The sequence below is a fragment of the Nanorana parkeri genome, unplaced genomic scaffold, assembly GCF_000935625.1.
Source record: "Nanorana parkeri isolate BGI_ZX_2015 unplaced genomic scaffold, ASM93562v1 scaffold386, whole genome shotgun sequence".
NCBI classification, from domain to species: domain Eukaryota; kingdom Metazoa; phylum Chordata; class Amphibia; order Anura; family Dicroglossidae; genus Nanorana; species Nanorana parkeri.
The window spans coordinates 303,667-316,034 of NW_017306654.1; positions in this window are offsets into that span (position 1 = coordinate 303,667).

Consider the following 12,368-nt stretch of genomic DNA (forward strand, 5'->3'; position numbering starts at 1 on the left):
AGAGTTTTTATATATATATATATATACACATATATATATATATAATGTATATATATATGTGTATATATATTTATTTGGGACACATTTATATATACAGCCTCTGTGCTCTACTGATAGCTCCTTCATAAGCACCACCAAAACTTGCATTATTTGCTTTATTAAAGTGGTCCTAAATCTAAGGTAATTGTAACCCTTCCCCTGCTGCTTTAATAGCCCCATTTATCTCTGATAAACAGTTTAGGTGTGTGGAAATTAGATCGCTTTTTCCGTTGCAGCCACCGTGGGAAAGTAAACTATTTTTGTATCGCTTTACAAGGGAAATGTTATTTTTTTTCCCATATGGACACAGGATATGTGAAAAAAAAATAACAGACCACATCACAGGAAATGACTGAAGTATAAGCTTAACCTTTTAACTGCCATAGCAGCCAGTTTAACAGCTAAATGGTTAATAGTTCTGTGACCCTGTTGAGTTTAGGAAGTGTAGAAGCCAGGGTCAGGTATCTGTTCTAGAGATCCCAGTGATGGAGCTATCAAGTGTTTGATGTGTGTTGTAGTCTGACATGTGATCTGACTTGGTATGTACAGCTGGGCCCGCAGCTGGAGGAAAGACAAAAATATGGGAAAGTGAAGTATCACTTTAGAATATATTGTGTACATTTAAACTTGTTGAGGGGCTGATGCTTCATTTACACCAGCAGTGTGTAATACCGCATAGCCGCTGGTGTGCGCTGAAGGGAAGCAGTGCATTGTGTTGTTTTGTTTTGTGAACTTTTTTGGAATGTCTCAAAGTGACATCTCATTCAGCTCTTGTTTTATTTTGTCCGGCGCTGTCTTTAAATCTGTTATGGTATGTTTCCTTTTTATTGAACTACTTTATTTATGTTCTTACTTTCTGAAAAGAGTATTAAGATACGATAGCAATCACAGGAGCTCCTCTTCCTGGGAGGAAACATCTTGAAGCCATTTCATCATCTATGCAGAGGCAAAGAGACTGGGGACTGTCTTGGCAGTTCTAATGGCAGAGGTAAAGTGGGCCACATTTGTCCCTTCCTCCCTTTTCATGTGCATACTCCCTTTCAGATTGGTTCACTATGTATCTGCCACATATAAAGGAAAAGATTTTATCACAAAGCATTTCCCAGTGAGATAATGCCTGGAAATGACATAATTGGCATCACATTTTCTTTCTAGCCGTTTATTAGATGATTGCCAAATTCAAAGATGTTTTGTAGCTTTGCATATATAGTATCTTCACATTTATCAGTTGAATATATAGGCCAGCCTATGTTTTTCTATACAGTGTCGCACCTTTTCTGGTGGGTTTATTACAATTGGGGGGAGCACTGTGGAAGATTGCAACACGCTTGAGAATTGTTTTAAAGTGGGATCAAGAAGATTTTTATTGGGACATTGTCTTCACAACTTGTTCACGCATGCACATAAAGAAGTGGAACTGTAGCACTATTATTTGTCACTTATTTAACTTGCACTGTATATAGGCACTTTTGTGCCTATATACAGTGCACAAAAACCACATTCACTGTTAGAATTTGGTTCCAACGAGAAATGTTTTGAATTTTGCTTCTTTGAGTTTTTTCGTTGCTGTGGTCGAAATCGATCACTTATTTGACAGGATCAACTAGTAAAAAGTTTAAAGTTCTTTTGTATGAAAGTTCTTTTGAAAATCTAACCAGTGTATGGCCAGCTTGACAAGACGTGTTTGTCTCCTGTAGCACTGAGACCAAATACTAGTTCTTATGTGACTCTACCAATGGACTTGTCTGTAATGACCATCTCCCTGTCCAGGGCCGGCCTTAGGTCTTTAGGCGCCCTGTGCGAGAAAGCTTTACAGCTCCCCTCAGTGACCACACCCCTCAGTAACCACACCCCTCAGTAACCACACCCCTCAGTAACTACACCTCTCAGTGACTACACCCTCAGTAACCACACCCATTTTTTCCAATATCCACACCATTTAAAGACTCACATTTTGTTAAGCCACAAAGAAACATATTAAAAAGTATGATAAAATAAAACTTTAATTCAAAGGTAGTAAACTTCTAGGCACATTATAAATATTCATATTAAATAAAACAACTGTAGGCAAACAAGTGGTAAACAATAAATGTCAAACTAAATAGAGTCTATAAAAATAAAGTGTCAGGATTTTATGCAGACCCTTTTTTCAAGTAAGTGCATCTAGAAAACAAAAAAATAAAAAACAGAACACAAAACCTAGACTACATGTCGGAGAAATATCTGAGGTCTAAACAGACCCCTGACATTTACCTTTTAAAATAGAAAATAAATTGAGGACACAAATTTCTTTTTCTGCAGCCTCAGCACTCAATGAATCGGAAGCACTCAGTACAGCGGCTTCCCATTCATTCAGAAACTGGTGATAGTGCTACTCCCCACTCAGAAATTCATGAATGAACAGGAAGTGATGTAAATCACATCCTGTTCATTCATAACTCGGCCACACACAGAGCTGCTGTCATCGTGAAACTGACAGGATGACAGCGGCTCCGCTCTCCTCCCGGCCCGGCAGTCAGCAAATTTCTGACAGCTGCGGCTTCTATCCTCACCGCTCGGCCATTCTGACAGCAGGCAGCACTCCCTTCTCCACCCCCCGATCCCCCCCGCAAGCTTTAGCTGACAGTTTCTCCTTGGAACCGAGGACAGCGCTGAAGCGGGCAGAGCGGCGGGGGGGGGGGGGGGGGGGGGGGGAGCTGTGTCATGTTGGATGGCCGGGCGGTGAGGAGGAGAGAAGCCGCAGGCTGTAACCCCCCCGAGGACGAGCTGTGTCGAGAGACAGAGCAAATCATGAAAAAGAGGTCTCTGACTCAAAAAGAGAATATTAATTCTTCACCACATTATCACTTTAATTCTTCAAGGTTTGTAACAAGATCCTTTTAATTGTTCACACAAAACAATGACATCGCTCACATCCACCTCCACAATCTGAGGATCTCATCTGCTTTTGTCGGGTGACACGCCACAGCCTGACAGGCACTAAATCCAAGTATAGAAAAGGGGGAGCCGCGATCCAGAAATAAAACTTCCATACGCTCTTTAATCCTTGAGCATAAATAAGCTGTACACTGACTATCAGGTGCGTCCGCGGGCGAGCAGCACAGAGGGAACCCGTTGGCAGGAAGCAGCCGGAAGGGTCCGAAGGCAAGGTAACCAGGGGGCAATCCAAAGAGGTAGTCGAGGGTAATCCGAGGTCGAGGCAGGCAGCAGAGGGTCAGAAACGATAGGCGGTCCAAGGTCGGTACACGGGAGGTCAGCAGGGGGTTCAGGAAACAGGCAACAAGGCACATAGGAGGGGAGCTTCGTATGTCACACCATGAGGTGGAATAACTCAGCAATAAGCCAGAGCTCAGGCCAGGTTTTTATAGCCAGGGGAGTTAGGACCACCCCCCGGTCACCGAGGCAACCAGGAGGCTTCCTTCCTCGGGAACCAATGGCAGGCGAGAGAGATGGAAGGTGTGTACAGGGAACCTCCCCCAGCAAGGCCCACACCTGATGCCTAATGGAGCAGGAGTGCTACACACGTGCCCCCGGGGACGCGCGCGCAGTCTGCGTACCGCGCATGCGCACCCGCCGTGCGACTCGAGCATGCGTACCCACAACCCGGGCACCAGGAGTTCTGCCAAGCTGAGGGGAAACCCGTGCCCTGCGCCGTGCCCGTGGCCCCCGAGCAGGGGCAATACCCCCTGCTTCCTGACACTGACACACAACCTCTACGTTCTCACGCGTTCCACCATTATGGCTTGATCACAGAACAGCTCTGTAATCATGCCATAATGGAGGAACGCGTGAGAGTGTAAAGTTGTATGTCAGTGTACACCTTATTTATGCTCATGGAGTAAACAGCGTATGGAAGTTTTATTTGTGGTGCGCGGCTCCCCCTTTTTTACACTAAGATCATTTTAATATCTTAGTACCAACCAATAATGCTTTGTAGTCAGATAAAAGTATTTTTCCCAGTCTGTTTTCTTTAGTTTTACTATTGACTGCTTTGTGATTGGTTTCATTTATTTTCAGCATACCACTACTCTGTGCCTTGTAACATAATGGCATATGAAGCCAACTATATTTAAATAGTACATTCCATTGTGCAGATACATTTAGTGATATTTAAGAAATGTAAACCTTGGTAGACTCTTTGACGCAGAGATTCCACACTTTATTAAGGCCAGAGTCTGAATGCGTGAAGTCATTTGTAATCTGACTTTTGTAGACAGACCCTTCATTTTGTGTTGAGATGACATAGATCATGGAAGCAAATTCCATAATGTATAGCAGGAGATACAAAGTAACTTTTGGCGTAGTGGTTATCACTTCTGCCTTGCAGCAGCAAGGGGCCTTGGTTCAAATCCCGGTCACGGACACTATCTGCAAGGCGTTACTCCGGTGTCCTCCCACACTCCAAAGACATGCTGGAAGGTTAATTAGCCCTGTATTTATACAAGTGAGATAGGGACCTTAGATTGTAAGCTCCTTCCAGGCAGGGACTGATGTGAATGTGCACTATCTAAAGCGCTGCGTAAATTGTTGGTGCTATGGATGCACGGGTATCGTTCTTTTGGAATGGAGAGCGAGTACCGATATTTTTTTTTGGAACTCGCCGTTAAAAAGTCCCATTAAGTCCCGGAAGTCCCATTAAGGAAGCCAGGCGGCGTGTAATGACTCGCCACCTGGCTTCCTGATTAGCCAGGAACCTGGGCGGCGTGTAAAGACTTGCCACCCAGCTTTTCGATTACCAGGCAAGCCGTCGCCATGCTCCCTCGTCACCAGGTGACGAGGAAGCATGGAGCCAGCTTTTTGGCCAATCAGGAAGCCAGGCGCAGTGTAATGACTCATTGCCCGGCTTCCAGATTGGCCAGCGTCCCGACCAATCAGGAAGCTAGGCGGTGAGTCATTACACGCTGCCCGGCTTCCAGATTTGCTGGGAAGCCAGCTCCATGCTCCCTCGTGACGAGCCAGGTATCAGGCTAGGCATCGGAGCATTTGGGCGAGTACGAGTACTCGCCCAAATACTCGGCACCGATACTAGTATTGGTATCGATGCATCACTAGTTGGCGCTATATAAAATACCTCTAATAAATTTAAAAAACCCTAAACTTTATCCAGCCAGACAGCTTTGGTAAACCTTCATGAATATCCCTGTTCATGAAAGTCTCGGAGAGCTGATCCGACACCATCTTTAATCTGTAGGAGAAGAAAAATTAAAACAACCCTAAAAAAATGTTCAAAACTGTCACATGGATAATGTCTCATGGATCTAGCAGACTTCTATATTCTATTATATGTTAGATAACTTAATCATATAGTCATAAAATCACTTATTAATCTTTTTCTAATGAAGATCGTGCAGAAGCACGACGGGGGGAGGGCATAGCAAGCAGTGGGCGGATGCAATAGCCATCCTGCTATTGGCTATTGCAATTTTAAATGGCCAATAGCAGGCTGGCTATTGCACCAGCCCCCTACCTGCTGTATTTACATTCAGCTGCTGTCTGTAGAAGCTTGCCACTGGCAGCTGTCATTCCCTAGCTGAAGCTATTCAAGCGCCATGTGCTTACAATACAATTATTTATTATTTTATTATTTATTATTATTATTTTTTAAATGATAAAAGGTGGGAAAAATTCATTTTCTGTTTCGGCGTGACAAATTCTGCTGCCAGAGGTGCATTGCAGTGCCATTTATTTCAATGGCACCCCAAACGTGCCTCCCACCCACAGTGCGATTGTAAACAATTGTGCATGCAGTTTTATTCGGAAGTAAACTTTATGTTTGTAACACTGCATTTGTATATTTTACTTTAAATTAAGGATGGTGTTTATTTAATTTTTTTATCCGATTAATCGAAAAAATAATCGGCCAGCTAATCAATTATGAAAATGATTATTAGTTTCAGCCCTAATAATAGCACCTACAAGTACAGTGTCACATGCATGATTTATGTCCCTATGGTTCAACCCTTAGAAAACGTGATATTTGCATTCATATGATTATAAACTCAGCATATATGTGCCATAATATGTAACACTGGTATGTTTCCATGTAACACAGAAGACAGCCATGTAGTATACATCACTTTCTGCATTCGGAGACCGGCGGGGAGATCAGAGGGAGATTGTGTACTGATCTCCCTCTCATCTCCGATCACAGGGCCGCCGTGCCGGTCCTGGGCCACACCGGGCACAGCGGAGCTCGGGACCAGCGGCGGAGGTGGCGGCAGGGGGGTGAGCGTCTCCATCGCTGGCTGTTTACATTTTAGGCAGTTTTCCCACACGTGCGCGCACTGGAGGCGGGAAGGACGTTTTAAGATCCCCACCCGCATCTAGAAGGCTCCCTCCCGATGGACAGGAAACAGTTAAAAAAGATTGGAACAACTTTTGAAATTACATTATCATGTTAAAGCTTATGTGAGATTTTATTGATTGGCTTTATATTTCATATAATGGGTGTGGACTACAGCGATTAGCTTTATGCCTGTCAGTGTTGTACAATGCAACAGGAAGAACACACATTTCAAAGTTTAGATTGTGCTGCCATGAGCAACATGACAGCCATATGTGGCTCACAATACACTGGCTAGGGGCAACTACTGTTCGGTAATGGTGTCATTGCTGCGTCTACCAGCAACAGATTGTTGTTAATAACAGCGAGTATGGGTTAATTAGCATTGCGCTCAGGGGGAATAACAGGACACCAGATTGAACAATAATTTCCTTTATATAGCAGAAGCTGAGTTCACTTTGTGCTGAGTTCACAATGCTCTCTGTATCCAGCCACCAGAATAGTTGCATTATTGTGGGCCGCATGTGACAGTCGGAGGTCCTGCCTATTGTGCGGCCTGTGCTGTGTTCTGATAAATCTGCTTATTTGTGTATTTTATGTAATGTTGTCGTAGTAGAGTGTAGCTTTGTGACCAAAGACCAAAATCTGAAAAGTGTCTCTGCTGACGTGCAAAGTGCTGCTGGTTCTTCCCTGCAGCAGCCATAATAATAGTTCCAATCTGCGTCTGTTCTCTGGTTTCTGCTTACTAGTAAACTGGGAGGAACTATTTATCCTACAAACAAAGACATATAAGAATATTTTAATCATATTATATAATAAGGTGTTGGTAATGTTTATTCTAACATTATGTAATACCTTTGGGGAAAAGAGATGAGTGAGCTCTGGTGTATATTTGTAGGAATCACACTCTCTATGGTGTTGAATAATGGGGATTTTGAAGTTCTGACAAGAGTTCCGTGCTGTAGAGATATGGGACATACCAGAAATCCAGTGAGCCGTGCAGGCTGTGATTCTGACCTCTATTGTAGGGAGAGCTCATTAATTTAATAGACCTCAGAAGTCCCATAATGACATGGACAGCAGCCACTAATTCATTGGTATGCTGCGGCCAGGAGAGGGAGATGGTAATCTACCACAGACCATCTCCCTCTCCTGGTTTGCCCTTTTCTAAATGTATTTTTCAAATACTATAGATAAATTGCCTGAAAACAATGCATTAAACCTTTAGGGCCCATTTACACCAGTGGACACGTGTTATGCGCTGTATAATGTGCGCCTGCTGGTGTGCTTTGTGTTGTGTAGGGGCAGTGCGATGCTTTGTTACAATGCATACTTTTGTTTTCTTTTCTTTTAACTTGATTGAAATGTCACACAGTGACATTTTATTAATTTTCATGCACTGTAGCACATTGCAACACGTGTTGTGCTTCATAGCAACATACTGTGCTGCTTAACAATCCAACTTGTCCTTTTTTATTGCCCACCAATGCAGTGCGTTGGTGTGAACAGAAAAAATATGACAGTGGTCTACAAACGGCAGCCCGTTGCTTGCCTTTATCCGGCCCTTGGGGCACTATTCCTTCCACTGGCATAATTCTTTCCACTGATAGCAACGATGGGGCACTGCCTCCCAAATACCAACGATGGGGCACTATTCCTTTTACTGGCATAATTCTTTCCACTGATACCAACGATGGGATGCTGCTTCCCAGATACCAACGATGGGGCACTATTCATTTCACTCACATCAATAATGGGGCATTAAGAAATTATCAACACCATGACTGGAGTTAGCTTAAATTTAGATCCCTCGGTTTTTCTCCTCCACCTTACCCCATTATCATGGAAGGCATATAAATGCTCTTTGTTGATCCACCTTGTGAATGTGAAAGCAATCTCAGCCCCCACACCGTGGAGATATAGATACGAAGGGTGGAAAAGATTAAGCCGATGGAGGACCTTACCTTGTCCCTACGTGATACCCAGGATAAGTTTGTTTCCACATGGGTAGCATGGCTCCAGTTTAGGGACTCCAATACTTATATTCGGGCATGCTATGACTGACCTATCTGAGATCTGTGAGGGTCCCTGGACCTTTCTTTGCAAATAATGGAGGGCTTGGTGGTTGTGGATTGCCAAGAGCAGTGTCTTGCTTTTCTCTCTTTCCTTGCTCGCTACCGCTTGTCCAATCTCTTTGTGAACGTTTTTTGCTCATATAGTCTCTTCTTTCTTCTTTACCTGTCATTGTAGTTTTAATATGTGTTGTCCTTTGTTTGTCTGTAATTGTTCTTTTTGAGTTAAAATATTGAAAAGTTCCAAAATGATTGGTGGAATTACCACATCACAATTCTGACTATGATATGCTTTATTGTTTGTTCATTTTGCCACTTCCTAACTATGGATATGTTTGTGTGGGGCTAAATGCCTGATGTTTTCCTGCCTTGCCTTTCATAAATAAAGAATTAAAAAGTAAAATGCGGCACTATTCCACCAGCGCATTTTTTTACAACCCTGGGAGCATTGTTTATTCCCATGAACCACTGTCACCTGGTCCCTCCTAAAATCTGAAGGAAAATAAACTGGCCCTTTGTTTTGAAAGTTTGGTGACCCCTGCAACAGGACGTTGGGCAGATTGCCTTGTCTATACATTGTAAACTGCATTGGAAAATACTAGCCAACGGTATATCGTGTGAATGGGCCTTGTGTGAAGAGCCAGGTTATTGGACAAACTATGCCCCCTTTATTTCCCAGAATCATAATTGTCTTTATAGAATGTTCCCAACATGCTTTCCTGACTTGTAATTGTTGCACATGTAGCAAAGCCAATGGTGTGATCATTGGTTGGCACCCAATCAGGTTCTGTCTCACAGCAACATTGGCTGATAGGATGCTGGTGGCTCAGCTGCACAGCATCCCGAGACCTTGAGTACAAGACAGACTTTGTTTCTGACATATACATGAGTTTGTTGCATTCACTGTCATTTCTCATATGGGGATACGAACACTGTTTATAATCGTGTCTGCACCACACATATTCTAGGGAAATATGACATTGAATCACAATGATTTAAAGAGCAGTAGAAGCTTTGTAAGAAAATCTGGATGTTTTGCCTTAGAACAGGAATTGTTTTACCAAATACAGTATTATTGTAGGGCTGGAAAAATTCCCGGAGCAAGTTAGCTGATGTGAGTAGGCAATAGTAGCTGGTGGCCTTTGCTGTTGCTGTCATTGGAAGGGCTTGTGAGCGAGCAATTCTAATAAAATAGACTGCCATTGAATGAAACATACACATAATGTATTGTAGACTGAATCAGAGGTGTGTGATATCTGGGATAAGAATTTCAATCCCATAGTGCTACATAACCATGAATGGTATACTCCATGTACGACCAGCAGGTGTCATTGCTAGTACTGTATAGCAATGTTTAGGCAAGTTGTGATCATATATGTAATATGTAAAAGTCAATTCATTTCGGGATTTGGAAGAAATTCGTTAGCGATAGTGTGTACGAATTTCCGTTTCTGGACGAATATTCGTTGCAGCAAAGTGACATTAGACAAAATAAAAAATTTTTTTTGACAGTCTGCAGAAGAGAAAAAAAAATGGTGAGGTTCCCCCCCCAATTGATACCAGACCCTTTAGGTCTGGTAGGAATTTTAGAAGGCACCTCCTCCCCCAAGTTAAAAAATTAAATTAAAAAAAGTGCGTGGGGTTCCCCACAGTTGCCATACCAGGTCCTTTAGGGCGTAACACCATCGCCTCCCCTTTCCTGCCCTGCCGAGCCTGTGCTTAGATCAAGGGTCTGGTAGGAATTTGAAGGGGGACCCCACGTTTCCCCCCCATCGTTATTTCTGTCATTCGGAGACTCGGATATATATCCGAATCTCCGAATTTCCAAACATTCGTCCAAATAACGAATCTTCCTGAAAGGAATCGACCATGTCTAATAAGCATTGTGAAGAAATTAAATGAAGTTCACAACACAGGCAGTGAAATCTTAGCAGATTCTTGGCAGAATTTTGGAATCTTAGTGATGCTAAGTTTGGTCATATTGCTAATGAAATTTTCTCATAGGTTGGAGTTTTTTTGGTAAATCAGTAAAGACTAAAATTATTGCCTGAAGTAACTAATAAATGTACAGACATATAAGAATCTGAGCGGAATGAACATGATCACATTTGACAGCCATTATCATCTCCATTACCCAGGTTGGAATGTTTCATCCAGGTCTTGCTGGTGGTACAGCCTGAGCATGAGCTGTGAACTACAGATTAGGACTTGGCCAGTAAATTCTATAGTAACTATTCAGATTTCAGTGTATGACTGTCAGGCCAATGAAAAATGTATTCCACGTGGTAACTATGGGCCAATATACTGTGCCTTATTGGCAAATTCTGAAAGAGGAGGACATCACCCAAGTTGTGTAGTGAAAGCGGGATCTCCCAAGTAGCTGGATGTTCAAACAGAAATACTACATATGCTAATAGAAGTTCCCCATTAAAGTTTGACAAAGTCTGGGCTGTGTGGATCGAAACCTCTAATACGGTGGAGACTCTTTAAGATGCTGTGTATTTCTTTACCTGCTTTGAGTTGTTCTACTGGGATGCACTATCTTTTGAACTATGCCTTCCCCATGCATTGTTGAGTTTTTTCTTTGGATTTTTATAGGTTTCCTTGGAATTTCATAATTCTTTTTTAATTTTCTATTTTTTTACTTCCATTTGTGAACTGGAAATTGGAGAGTTGGGTTTTTGGGTGTTTCTTCGGGTTGTTGTTATCTCTTTTTGTACATGTTTTATAACTGTTTCTTGCGTACTTTATTTTTGTTTTAAAATGTAATCAATAGAATAAAAAAAACAAATTGAAAGACCAGAAATTGTGAGTCAGAATTGCTTGGTCAGAAATGCTACACAAACGTTAACAATTTGCATTTGAGTCTGTATGCCTCTGTTAGAGGGCATTCTTTGTCACCTCATAACATGTATTGTAATATTATATGAACACCTTTGTTCCCTAAATCCAGTTCCTCTTTTCCATTGTATTGTTTATACACTTCTCATTATTTCTGGCCACATAATGGTAAATTATTACTTTTATGGAGAACACAGTAACTTTATCTGTTCTTGGAAACAATGTCTGAACAGGCTTCTATATCTTAACGGAGATATGATTAATTTGCCATTCAAAAATACTAATTTTAATATTGTGAATTCAGGATCGTGTGATTAAAGGCACTTTGCTTAGATAAAAGGCTCTTGGTGCTATTTATTAGAGCAGATTAATATATATGGAAATCCTCAATCTACTTGGAACTCCTTTGCATAGTAACCTGTTCTTTTTCTTGTCTTTGGAGATTAAAAGACCAATTCACATTTGCCAATTGGTAATTGTAGGGGTAAATTCCTGAGCAATAGCACGTGCGTCCAAGCACTAAAAGTACTCAATATAGCACATGCTGCGAAATCTCTGATGGCTCAGTGATCTTGTCCTTTTCATTGTAGAAAATTAACCTGTCCTTGATCACCCATAGTCCATAATATAATATTGTCTAGGCCAGGTGTACGTTTATGTTGGGTTCTGATGATTTGGCGATACAAAATAACAAGGCCAGGTAGTAAGGATAACCTGATGTGATTTATAAACCCAAAAATGTTTTGGCTGGGCAAATTTACAAATGTATATTTTGTATAGAGGTTCATACATCAGACTTAAAAAAGGGACAACTGATGAGAAACGAAGGACAAAGGGGTTTCGGTTCCCAATGAGGGACAGTCGGGAACTATGTAAACAATAAGATGCTGTTGTGTTTCTAGCATGTTATGTCAGCACAGGAAGAATGTACAGAGGATAAATATACCCTAAACAGATGTTGTCACCTGCCCATTCAGCACAGAGTGCCTCCTGATAGCCCACCTCAAAAGGGTATACTCACTCATCCAAGCTCTCTCACTGCCTCCCTGGTGTAAGAGCTTATATGGGTGGATGGCGTCATTGCCCTCCCCCCCCCCCCCCCCCCCTGCAACATTTTTTCATCCCACTGTAGT